Below are 14344 nucleotides of genomic sequence, written 5' to 3'. Positions count from 1 at the left end.
TTCTAGAAAAAACAGGACTAGACAGTGTGCAGTTGAACAGGATTTTATTGCTTCTCAAAGAAAGGGTGGTAACAGCAATACAGCCACTTCTTATGGTTCTGCTGCAAGTGGCAAAACTTCTGTTCCTAATTCTTCTGCTAGCAGCACTTCGTCTGGCAATTCTGGCGATGAGGTAAAAAAGAAGATGCGTTGCCATTATTGCAAGGCTAATGATCACTTGATCAAGTCGTGTCCTAAGTTGAAGGCCAAAGAGGCTAAGAAGAAAGAGGGTGGTTCCACTGCAAATGCTGGTTCCACTACAAATGCAGCCATTGTTGAGTCTTCTGTGAAAGGAGACTGTGATGTTGATGTTGATGCAGAATGGGCTTTTATTGCATAGTGCACTTACAATCTTGCTGTCCATGATGCATGCTTGTCACTTGCTGCAGATTCACATGTGTGGTATTTCGACAGTGGTGCTACAAAGCACATTACCTCACATCGTGAATTGTTTACCTCTCTCGAGTCTGTCCCTCATGGAAACTCAGTCACTTGTGCCAACAATGCCTCTTATCCAGTTCAGGGAGTTGGAAAGATTGTGCTTACTGCTGCTAATGGCAGTTCTTTCACACTTGTTGATGCACTTTATGTACCTGGGATCAAGAAGAATCTCTTGTCTGTGTCTGCACTTGCTACACTTGGACTTGTAGTCAAATTTGCGGATGACAGATGTACAGTTCATGATCTCAGTTTTGGTGATGAAATTGCTCACTTTGTATCAAAAGTGTGGACAAAATTTTGCAAATGCTGTTGCAGATTCAAGGGCTATTTCAGATGCAAAACTTTGGCATGCACGTTTTGGTCATCTGAATTTTTCTAGTTTCCTGCGTTTGCAGAAATCTGATATGGTTGCTTCTTTGCCGCCTCTTGAAGCACCTGTCAAACATGTTTGTGAAGGCTGTATTTTGGGTAAGATACAATGTTCTAAGTTTCCAAAGGATGGTTCAGTTCAGGCCACACGCAGGCTGCAGCTTGTGCATAGTGATGTTTGTGGACCCATGCAAACTCTGTCCTTGGGCAATTACCTGTACTTCGTGACTTTCATTGATGATTACTCCAGGCATGCATGGGCATTTCCGCTTAAAACAAAGTCCGAAGTTTTTATGTGCTTCAAACAATTTCTGGCTATGGCTGAAAATGTCTTGAAATGTACTATGGGCACCCTCCGTTCCAATCGAGGGGGGGAGTATATGTCTCATGAATTCAATGCATTTTTGGCTAGTCGTGGGATAAAACACCAATGTACAGTGCCTTATACACCTCATCAAAATGGTGTTGCTGAGAGGAAAAACAGGTCACTGACGAAATGGCACGATGTATGGTCAAAAGTCAAGCTTTGCCGCATTCTTTTTGGCTTGAGGCCATCATGTGTGCCACTTATGTACTTAACAGGTGTCCTACGAAAGCTTTGTAGTCTATTACTCCATATGAACCACGGCATGATAGAAAGCCTTCTATTGAGCACATGCGTGTTTTTGGCTGTTTGGCATATGCTTTAGTGCCACAAGTGCAACGCCGAAAATTGGATGATAAGGCTGTCAAATGTATTTTTGTTGGTTATAGTGCTGAAAGCAAAGGTTACAGGTTGTATCATCCGCAAACAAAACATATTCTGGTTTCTCGGGATGTAGTGTTTGTGGAAGATTCTGTTCAGCCCTTGCTGTCATGTATTAGAGATAGTAATGTAAGCTCACATGACATTTATGACACTTTGTTGCCTCTTTTCAGTGGTGGAAATGCATATGTAAGTTCGAATAAGGCAAATGTACAACCTATGGGGGTTTATGAAAATGTTCTAGATCAGCCTATTACTGATGCAGATGTACATGATGTACTTGATGAGGAAAGGGCTGAAAATGAGCAGGCTAGAGGTATGCCAAAATGGCTGGTGCACACTTTGTGTGACATTAAATTGGATGCACCTTTGTCTAGTCGTACTTGTTCAGGCTCTCGCCATGCATCTTATGCATCCAATTGTTATGCTTTGGCTGTGTCTAGCTTACATGATGTTGAGGAGCCTCCGTCTTTTGATGAAGCACAGAATTCAAAACATTGGATGGCTGCCATGCAATCAGAATATGATGCACTCATAGAAAATGACACATGGACTTTATGTGATTTGTCTCCTGGAAAAAAGGCCATTGGTATGAAGTGGGTTTACAAGTTGAAACGCAAGCTGGATGGTGAGATTGATCGCCATAAGGCTCGACTTGTTGCAAAGGGTTATGCACAGCAAAAAGGCATAGATTATGAAGAGACTTTTGCTCCCACTTGTCGTATGACTACTGTGCATTTTCTATGTGCATTGGCAGCTCATTTTGGTTGGGATGTATTTCAATCAGACATTGTTATTGCTTTCTTGAATGGTGACATATCTGAGGAAGTTTATGTAACGCAACCTCGCGGTTTTGTCATAAAAGGACAAGAGGACAAAGTGTGCAAATGTAAGAAGGCTTTGTATGGGTTGAAGCAATCTCCTCGTGCTTGGTATGAGAAAGCTAACACTGATTTGGTCAAACAAGGCTTTCGTAACAGTCCAACAGAAAGCACATTGTATGTAAAGCGTGAGGGTGATGTACTTCTCATTGTGGTTCTTTATGTTGATGATTTGATGATCACTGGACCAAATGAGAGACATACTGCTGAATTTAAGGCTGATCTGAATGCTACTTTCAAGATGAAAGATTTGGTGCTGTTGCATCATTACTTGGGTATACAGTTTAAGCAGTGTGATGGTGGTATTTCCTTGTGTCAGAAAAGCTACAAATAGACATTGCTATGTAAGTTTGGACTTGAGGATTGCAAACCTATTGCCACTCCCATGGAAACAGGTTTAAAGTTGAGTCTACACGATGCTGGCGATCCTGCTGATGTCACTCTTTACCAAACTGTTGTTGGCTGCCTCATTTATGTATGCAACACGAGGCCAGATATTCAGTTTGCAGTCTCATAGGTCATCATATTTATGCATAGCACAGGGTCTAAGCATTGGCAAGATGTCAAGAGGATTTTTAGCTACCTTAGTTGCACTTTACATCTTGGCTTGTTTTATCCCAAGGGGGGATCATTGCCGTCAGACTTACATGCTTTTTCGAACTCAGATTGGGCTGGTTGTTTTGACACGAGAGTGTCCACAACTGGTTTTTGTTTCATGCTTGGCAGTTCATGTATGTCATGGTTGAGTAAGAAGCAACCTACTGTGGCCACTTCGAGTTGTGAGGCTGAGTACAGGGCAGTCTTCACAGCTACAGTTGAGTGTGTATGCCTCAGACGCCTTATGGCTGATTTGGGTGTTGGACAAGACACTACCAACACTATCTACACTGACATTCAGAGCGCATTGGCAGTTAAGAGGAATCCAGTTTTTCATGCTCGCACAAAGCACATTGAGGTGCATTACCACTATGTCAGGGAGAGGCTCTCAGCAGGAGATATCAGCTTGGCTTATGTGCCAACACAAGACAACCTTGCAGATCTTTTCACAAAGGCATTGTCTCGTGAGAAGCTTGAAGCTTTTCGCAAATCTTTGGGCTTACTCCCCTTTGTGGACTGATCATGTCCTTAGGGCATGGCACTTCCCTTTACTCATGTGCCAGCTCTCGTTCACCGCATCACTACAGGGGGGATTTGTTACCATATACATGTGGTAGTGATGTGTGTGAACACACTAGGACCACCGGGGCATTTTTTCCTTCTTTAGGAGGTTTTTTCCCCCGAGCATTGTATATACGCCCATCACTCTAGGGCTATCCATCTTTGCATTGCACACTAAGTAAAACACTCTCTATTGTGTGCCTTGAGCTTCCTTCGTCTTCTCCAAGGTGTGTGCGTTTCTCTGCAACACTAATTCCAACACAATGCGATCCAATTGGAGGATAATTTAATGATTCAAGGAGAAAGAGTGTCTGTTGAGCCTAAATCTATTAGCTCGCAAGCATCAGGGCATCAACCAATGACCCTAAAGCCTATTGCTAAGGAGCCAAAGATATCTGAGATGAATTTAGCAAATCTCACCAAGGCTATTCAAGAGAGTCTTAGAGACAATCGTGCTCCACAAAACAATCATATGTATCCAAGAAGGGAGCAACAATGGTGCTCAGTATGCTATGGACCGCATATACCAGTGAATGCCCTACTTTTAGAGTAAAATTCAATGGGAATTGCAATGCATGTGGAAGGTATGGTCATCAAGCTAAGGATTGCATAGTATTTAAGCGCGTGATGGCCAATAGACCAACCTTAGCACGGGCAGACACACCCCGAGTGCCTACATTGATGCCGGCCCCACCTCTTGAACAAACATCACAACACATGGTCCCTAGGGCCCAAAATGCTGTTCAAACAACACCCTTACCACCTCCAGTGCTAGGACCGCAACCACCACATCTGAGAATCACTTTTGTGAATCAAGTGGGTTGTGAGTCATCTATTTCTTGTTTGGAAGGCTGTGAGGAAGATATAGATCCTAATATTGCCTATGGGATGGATGTGCTTGAAGAAAGTCCACAATACTACATGGAGGACTATTGGGGACAAGTCAAACCTGTATATCAAGTAGCTGCTCTTGCGGCAAGAGGCCAAAATATCAATTACACTGCTAAGAGACCACCTCTTCAATGCTATGAGTGTGGAGGTCCACATCGTGTAGCCGAGTGTCCTATTAGGCTACAAAAGAACGCCACACTAATGCAAACCAATCAAGCCAGCATGTCTACAATGCCCGATACTCATGTGTAATCGGTGTGGCATAGATCATTTGATTGCCCAATGTCCAAATAATCCAAATGCACCAAAGATCACGCCATTAAACTTGATTGAAGTTACCAAGGAGCCATCACCAAGTACACTTGTGGTACTAGTAAATGTACTCACATGATCGATGCTCCAAAAACAAAATTATATTCTTGAGGAAAGAGACACGGCATCAATTGCCTAATCTCAGAAAAAGAAGAAAACACGAAGGAAGAGATCGCAAAAAGCAGCGAAGTCAGACCCCAGTTCAAAGACAAACATAGGGACTGGTGACAACCCCGTATATATGAATGACGCTGAAGAGGATTCTGATTCAGGAGAAACCATGGAGACCAAAACGACCACTAAGAGAGAAACCAACAAGGAAGATCTTCATGAGCCACAATGGCCAGGATCCAAGAAGAAGATAGGAACTTATCCAAACCCTACAAAGGAGATTGAGCGAGTCAAGCAATTAAGGAGTTTGGTAGAAGATACCCAAAGGGATCTAGAACAAGCACCTAGGAAGATCCAGGTTACAGGCACCGTGTTCCCTACGCAACAACAACCTCACCAAGACCATAGACCCTTAGCCATACCTAGTGTCATCTAAGAAGAAAGTGACTTAAAGACATGGGAAAGTGTGCGTACTCACTTCTTGATGGAAAGAATGTTTACAGAGGGACTACTTGATCCTATCGAAGAAATGGATCCCATGTTCCCCACATCAAGGGATTGAAGTCCAAAAGGTGCCGTTAAACATTGCCAAATTGATGGATTTCATGTCTTCAGAAGTTAGAACCACCATCATGTCCAAACTATATAAAGACCCTGAGCTAGTCTCAGCTCTTCGAGCCTTCCTCAATGGAGAACTGGAGTTTGGGCTACCACAATTTTTCCAGATGGATGGAGCTGGGGAGATGCCAACAGAGGAGGAACACTTAGATCCACAACCCAACCTAGATGAGAACCTTGTTATAGAAATACCTGTTAACAAGTTGGGACAATACTTTGAGGGTGATGAATCCAATGAGACCATACCAACCACTACTAAGGGATTAATTGTGAAGGGAATCCTTGATGGTGGCGCTGGGGTTAGCATTGTGACTAAAAATTGATGGGAAGTTATGGGAAGACCTCACCTTGCGACCACAACCATAGTAGTGAAGATGGCCAATGGGTCTATTGTTAAGCCTATTGGGATGCTAGAAGATCTCAAGATCAAGGTCTTTGGACATAAAATAAGGGTTACCTTCATTGTTATGGATTTCTCCAAACACACTATGGCATTGGAGATGATCTTAGGACGTCCTTTCATGAGGGAAGCAAAAATGGTGCATGACTGGTCTAAAAACCATGTCTACTTGCAGTTCCAAGATTCTATCATTCGAGTGGATCTTGTGACGGGTCAAGCACATCCTCTAGGAAACAGGTTTATAATTGATCATAGATCTGACACCACAGTTCACTCGGCCCCATTGCAGTATTGTTACACGTGTAAAGCGGACACTGATGTTGGGGAAGATTCTCCTTATATGGATGTACTACTTGGGATGACTGAGTCGGACAATGTGGATTGGGTCCACCTAGCAGCAACCATAGACACTTGGGGAAACAAGGGGACAAGCTGGGTAACACCTGAGGGGGATGAAATGCTCGCACCCTTAAATATGCTACAAGCAATGCATATAGCTTCTGACAAGACTCATCCTAATATAATAAAGAAAACATACAAGTGGGCCCCTAAAACTTCTTTAGCGACCATAGCTAGTCCTAAAAAACAGAAGCCTTGTAAGAAACGTCCCACTCACTCCAAGAAATGTAAGGAAACGTGGTGTTGGATTCCTAAACGACTATTGGAAGCCCAAGGCTACTATCAAGGAAATGATCAAATCTGGGTGCCAAAACGTATATTGTGTTCTTACCTGTCACTTGACCCATGTGAGCCCAATCCCATAGCTCCAAAACAAATCAACAATCGCGGAAAGAAAAAAATCACAGAATGATACACACCCGCTCCAGAGCTAGTTTGGGTACCGAAGAAGGAACGATTTGTTCCACCTAGCTGAGGAAGGGGGGAGTCCCATGAAGCTTCTAGCTCCTCATGTAATGCATCCATAGAGGTAAAAGCTTCTCCACATCCTCCACCTACAATAGTGGACCTCCGTGAAGCTACAAAGAAATCCACACCTCCCAATGTTCAAAAATCACCTGATGAACCACTTCAAGTTCGATCCTGGGAGAGTATCTTACCACCCTTGCAGCTAGATGAAACGCAGAGGGCGGTCATTGGTTAAAGCCTTCACCTATAACCAACTTGAACAATTGGTTTCAAAGGGTGACAAGCACATTTCAAACGGTATGATCTACCCAAGGAAGGGGGGAGTGTTTGCTGACAGTCATCATTCACTTGCTTCCCTCTCAACCTTCCTCCCTGAACTCTCAATCTCCCAATCTTAGGGAATGTATATATAAAGCCTTATACTCACAAAAAAGAAAATAATAAAGAGCAAGAGCAATTAGCAAACGAGTGTGCACAATAAAAGTCAAAACATTGACCCAGACCTACACGTCACATCCGGTACACTGAAAAAGAAACCTATGTCATTTGTTGGAATTAGGGTTGCAGAGAAACGCACACAGCTTGGAGAAGATGAAGGAAGCTCAAGGCACACAATTAGAGAGTGTATTACTTAGTGTGCAATGGAAAGATAGATAGCCCTAGAGTGATGGGCGTATATACAATGCACAGGGGGAAAAACCTCCTAAAGAGGGAAAAAATGCCCCGGCGGTCCTAGTGTGTTCACACACATCACTACCACATGTATATGGTAACAAATCCCCCCTGTAGTGATGCGGTGAACGAGAGCTAGCACATGAGTAAAGGGAAGTGCCATGCCCTAAGGACATGATCAGTCCACAAAGGGGAGTAAGCCCAAAGCTTTGCGGAAAGCTTCAAGCTTCTCACGGGATAATGCCTTTGTGAAAAGATCTGCAAGGTTGTCCTGTGTTGGCACATAAGCCAAGCTGACCTCTCCTACTGAGAGCCTCTCCTTGACATAGTGGTAATGCACCTCAATGTGCTTTGTGCGAGCATGAAAAACTAGGTTCCTCGCAACTGCCAATGCGCTCTGACTGTCAGTGTAGATAGTGTTGGCAGTGTCTTGCTTCTTGCTCAACCATGATATAGATGAACTTCCAAGCATGAAATAAAAACTAATGTGGACACTCGCGTGTCGAAACAACCAGCCCAATCTGGGTCCGAAAAAGCATGTAAGTCTGGTGGCAATGATCCCCCCTTGGGATAAAACAAGCCAAGATGTAAAGTGCCACTAAGGTAGCGAAAAATCCTCTTGACAGCCTGCCAATGTTTAGACCCTGGGCTATGCATAAATCTGCTGACCTGCAAGACTGCAAACTGAATATCCGGCCTCGTGTTGCATACATAAATGAGGCAGCCAACATCAGTTTGGTAAAGAGTGACATCAGCAGGATCGCCAACATCATGTAGACTCAACTTCAAACCTGTTTCCATGGGAGTGGCAATAGGTTTGCAATCCTCAAGTCCAAACTTACATAGTAATATCTCTATGTAACTTTTCTGACACAAGGCAATACCACCATCACACTGCTTAAACTGTATACCCAAGCAATGATGCAACAGCCCCAAATCTTTCATCTTGAAAGTAGCATTCAAATCAGCCTTAAATTCAGCAATATGACTCTCATTTGGTCCAATGATCAGCAAATCATTGACATAAAGAACCACAATGAGAAGTACATCACCCTCACGATTTACATACAATGTGCTTTCTGTTGGACTGTTACGAAAGCCTCCTTTAACCAAGCACGAGGAGATTGCTTCAACCCATACAAAGCCTTATTACATCTGCACACTTTGTCCTCTTGTCCTTTTATGACAAAACCGCAAGGCTGCGTTACACAAACTTCCTCAAATAAGTCACCATTCAAGAAAGCAGTAACAATGTCTGATTGATGTACATCGCAACCAAAATGAGCTGCCAATGCACATAGAAAATGCACAGTAGTCATACGACAATTGGGAGCAAAAGTCTCTTCATAATCTATGCCTTTTTGCTGTGCATAACCCTTTGCAACAAGTCGAGCCTTATAGCGACCAATCTCACCATCCGACTTGCGTTTCAACTTGTAAACCCACTTCGTACCAATGGCCTTTTTGCCAGGAGGCAAATCACATAAAGTCCATGTGTCATTTTCTATGAGTGCATCATATTCTGATTGCATGGCAGCCATCCAATTTTCTGAATTCTATGCTTCATCAAAAGACAGAGGCTCCTCAACATCATGTAAGCTAGACACAGCCAAAGCATAACAATTTGATGCATAAGATGCATGGCGAGAGCCTGAACGAGTACGACTAGACAAAGGTGCATCCAATTTACTGTCAAGCAAAGTGTGCACCAGCCATTTTGGCATACCCCTAGCCTGCTCATTTTCAACCCTTTCCTCATCAAGTACATCATGTACATCTGCATCAGTAATAGGCTGATCTAGAACATTTTCAGAAACCCCCATAGGATGTACATTTGCCTCATTGGAACTTACATTCATATTTCCACCACTGAAAAGAGGCAACAAAGTGTCATAAATGTCATGTGAGCTTACATTACTGTCTCTAGTACATGACAGCAAGGACTGAACAGAATCTTCCACAAACACTACATCCCGAGAAACCAAAATACGTTTTGTTTGCGGATGATACAACCTATAACCTTTGCTTTCAGCACTATAACCAACAAAAATACATTTGACAGCCTTATCATCCAATTTTTTGCGCTGCACTTGTGGCACCAAAGCATATGCCAAACAACCAAAAACACGCATGTGCTCAATAGAAGGCTTTCTATCATGCCAAGCTTCATATGGAGTAATAGACTGCAAAGCTTTTGTAGGACACCTGTTAAGTACATAAGTGGCACACATGATGGCTTCAAGCCAAAAAGAATGCGGCAAAGCTTGACTTTTGACCATACATCGTGCTATTTCCGTAAGTGACCTGTTTTTCCTCTTAGCAACACCATTTTTCTGAGGTGTATAAGGCACTGTACATTGGTGTTTTATCCCACGACTAGCCAAAAATGCATTAAATTCATGAGACATATACTCCCCCCCTCGATCGGAACGCAGGGTGCCCATAGTACATTTCGAGACATTTTCAGCCATAGCCAAAAATTGTTTGAAGCACATAAAAACTTTGGACTTCGCTTTAAGCAGAAATACCCATGCATGCCTGGAGTAATCATCAATGAAAGTCATGAAGTACAGGTAATTGCCCAAGGATGGAGTTTGCATGGGCCCACAAACATCACTATGCACAAGCTGCAACCTGCATGTGGCCTGAACTGAACCATCCTTTGGAAACTTAGAACGCTGCATCTTACCCAAAATACAGCCTTCACAAACATTTTTGACAGGTGCTTCAAGAGGCGTCAAAGAAGCAACCATGTCAGATTTTTGCAAATGCAGCAAACTGGCAAAATTCAAATGAACAAAACGTGCATGCCAAAGTTTTGCATCTGAAATAGGCCTTGAATCTGCAACAACATTTGAAAAATTTTGTCCACACTTGTCATACAAAGTGAGCTTATACGGCCCACGGTAGAAAAGGCCAGCTGCAACAATTTCATCACCTCAAAACTGAGATCATGTACTGTACATCTGTCATCCACAAATTTGACTACAAGTCCAAGTCTAGCAAGTGCGGATACAGACAAGAGATTCTTCTTGATCCCAGGTACATAAAGTGCATCAACAAGTGTGAAGGAACTGCCATTAGCAGCAGTGAGCACATTATTTCCAACTACCTGAACTGGATAAGAGGCGTTGTTGGCACAAGTGACTGAATTTCCATGAGGGACAGACTCGAGAGAGGTAAACAATTCATGATGTGAGGTAATGTGCTTCGCAGCACCACTATCAAAATACCACACATGTGAATTTGTAGCAACTGACAAGCATGCATCATGGACAGCAAGATTGTAAGTGCACTATGCAATAAAAGCCCATTGTGCATCAACATCAGCATCACAGTCTCCTTTCACAGAAGACTCAACAATGGCTGCATTTGTAGTGGAACCAGCATTTGCAGTGGAACCACCCTCTTTCTTCTTAGCCTCTTTGGCCTTCAACTTAGGACACGACTTGATCAAGTGATCATTAGCCTTGCAATAATGGCAACGCATCTTCTTTTTGCCCTTATCACCAGAATTGCCAGACGAAGTGCTGCGAGCAGAAGCATTAGGAACAAAAGTTTTGCCACTCACAGCAAAACCATAAGAAGTGGTTGCATTGCTGTTACCACCCTTTCTTTGAGAAGCAATAAAAGCCTGTTCAACTGCACGCTGTCTAGTCCTGTTTTTTCTGGAAAGCAACTGTTTCAACAGCAATGTGCATAATGCATCAAACTTGATAACTTCTGGATTTCCTTGGGTCATAAGTCTCCAAGTACTAGAAAAAGTCTGGTAAGAATCTGGTAAGGAATCAAGAACAGTCTGCACAAGGGAACTATCTGAAATGACTTCACCTGCAGAAATAAGCTGCTCATTGATATCATTGACACTAGCAATGAGAGTGCCCATGTCATCTTCCTCATGCATAATCTTTGACTCTAGCTCTTTACGCAGCAAAGAAATTTTAGCCTCATTGTGACTTGCATAAAGACCAGCCAAAATATCCCAAGCCTGTTTTGCAGATTTTGCTGAACGGATGTGAGGAACAATGGTGCGCTTCACAGACAACGCAATCAATGCATGAGCTGTGCATCCTTAACATCCCAACGAGCTTGTTCTACCGTAGGCAAAAAAACTCTAACAACAGCAATCCTTGCAGCAAGACCTGCAACATCCTCAACATCGCCTACATCCTCAGAACCAGGACGTACATCAATGCCCTGCACAATGTTCCAGACGCCCTTTGACCCAAGTACATGTTGCATCATATAAGCCCACATAGGGTAGTTGTCCCCATCCAACCTGTCCTCTACAGCAAACATCTTGAACACATCTGTGTTGTTGTTGTCAGCCATGGTAAATGCTGCACCTGATGTGAAAAGTGCCCGAAAATAGGGGAAACAGAGCGAGAGCAACACATGCTATATAGCACAAACCGTAGAAGACTATAAGGCACCTGTTATGCAGAAAACGGCACTGATAAAAATTTTGCACAAAATGACAAAATAGCTTGTGCAGTACTGCCTGTAGGGGAAACGGAGGCCGAAATGAGCCCGAATCGAAAATCTGAGAAGACGCAGCTCTACGAGTTCACCCGAAGTATTTGTCAACCTGCGAACGCTCGCCAAAGCTCATTGAAATCAGAGAAAGTGAGCAGGCGTGTACTGGAGCAGCTGGCGACTAAGCTCGGGAGGATGCAATATGCTCTGATAAGATGAAGGAAGCTCAAGGCATAGAATAGAGAGTGTATTACTTAGTGTACAATGGAAAGATAGATAGCCCTAGAGTGATGGGCGTATATACAATGCACGGGGGAAAAAACCTCCTAAAGAGGGAGAAAATGCCCCGACGGTCCTAGTGTGTTCACACACGTCACTACCACATGTATATGGTAACATCATCAAACACCTTTGATCCTCAGCACTCGAGTGATGGAGGATAGGTAGGATTATTACAATAGGAGTGTTTCTGTTTTAGAGTTGAGTGATTAGCAAAGTTCTTTTTTCCCACTGATGTGCCCCCTAGAGGTATTCCTTGTGTTTCGTAGTGTGTACAGGAGCATGTTGTTGTTGTTAGGATTTGGACCTTCATGGAATCTTTATCTCGACTCACTCTTCAAATCAAGCGCGACCATCAACACAAACAGGTGTTTCTTGTCCATTAGCATTGCCCCTTATCTTTTTTGCATCTATGTTTGTCTGCTTTGATTGTAATTGGTAACATAATATTTAGTGCCTTTGTTTAGTACCAAACATTAAATTCAATGTAATTTTTGTCATAATCACTTGTCTAGGTTTAAAAATCAAGCAGTCTGACTAGGCTAGTTTGACCAAGCCAGGTGTTAGAGATCTTCTCTTAATACCATGGGGAAATGCCTTCCTAATTATCAATGGTTACTTAGGTTCTTAATCCGATTTAGGAAGCATTGTGTGAAATGTACTAGGGCTTTCTAGTGGGCTTAGTCCCTATTGACCTTTAGCTTAAGTATTATAAAGGGAGTTTACTAGTGTGATGAGCCTGGGGAGGGTAAAGGTGTTATATGACCCCCCATAGTGACAAAATTAAAATGTTGAAAACAAAAAAATAAAATAAAATCAAAGTGCCACAATGTAATATCTTAAGCCGGAAGAGAAACCTCAGCTTGATTTGGTACTTCACTCACATGTATCGCCTATGGTACTAGAGCCCTAGAGGTTCCCAGTGTGGGCGCTTTTCCTTGAAAAGCAAAAAACCCAAGGGATACAAAATAAGCACACACATCAAAATTGAATCACTGTGAAAAGACTTTGGGGGGTCAAAGAAAAAGTAATCAGTCAGGCGATGATTTCGTGAGAAATTCCTTTTATCGTATCTTAACTACAAGGTCTTCTAGGTATAGCCTCTGGTCAGCCCTCGAACATGAAATACTTGGCTCTCGCGATTAAACAACTTAATTGACCAGAGAAAATTAAGAAGCTTACCCGTGGTATTAATAGTCGATCTCTAGTGCCTTTCGACCGTTAAATTAACGACCCCAGCCTTGTTTAATTTTTTACCTTTACATCTATTTATGCATTTGATTATATTGCAATTTAATCTTTATTGCTGACAAATGGTTTAAAATTCTGTTACCAGTCACATTGTTTGCCTACAACTGCATATGCTTTTTAATTCTATATGAGAATGCAATTACTGTGCCAATGTTGTTTGATTTTGCAGTGACTGAAGAAGGCTAAGGACATTCATCTCAAATGCTCTTCCACCTCGATGAACGAGCTTCAACTCAATAGCTTTCGAGGACGGAATCTACATCAGGAAGGGGGGCATGTTAACCCTCACGGCTCAGGGACACCATATCACCTTTGATGGATGTTGTATTATTTACTTGATAGAGTCAGGTACCGGGCTTTTCGGTCCAATAGGGAAAGGGTAAGAGTGATCATCCATGAGAGGCGCACTGTAACTGGAACATTCAAGGGATCAGTTGGCTAAGCATGGGCACCCAAGTGTGAATGGGGTGAGCTCATATAAAAGTCAACTAAACCTAAACTTCACTCATTCTCTCATTTGTGCAATTGAAGAGTGCTCTTCCTCCATCTCCATCTTCTTCTTCTTCACCTCTTTGTGTGTGTGTATGCGTGAGAGAGAGAGAGAGAGAGAGTGCGATCGAGCATTGCGGCGGCACGACGGCGGCAAGGCGGTTGAGCGCGGCATAGCGGCATCTCCCTCTTCTTCACGGCGAGGAATCCTCCACAAAGCAAGCATAGAGCTGTGAGTGACACATCATCATCATCTTTGAGCTTACTAGTTTAGGCTTGTTGTGTGCTTGGAGCCATTTGTGGCTCGCACGCGGTGTATCGACAAGTTCCTTGCATTGACACGTG

Source organism: Adiantum capillus-veneris, chromosome 9 (genome assembly GCF_014529385.1).
Source record: "Adiantum capillus-veneris isolate H3 chromosome 9, ASM1452938v2, whole genome shotgun sequence".
Classification (NCBI taxonomy): Eukaryota; Viridiplantae; Streptophyta; class Polypodiopsida; order Polypodiales; family Pteridaceae; genus Adiantum; species Adiantum capillus-veneris.
This window is presented reverse-complemented; position numbering follows the sequence as displayed.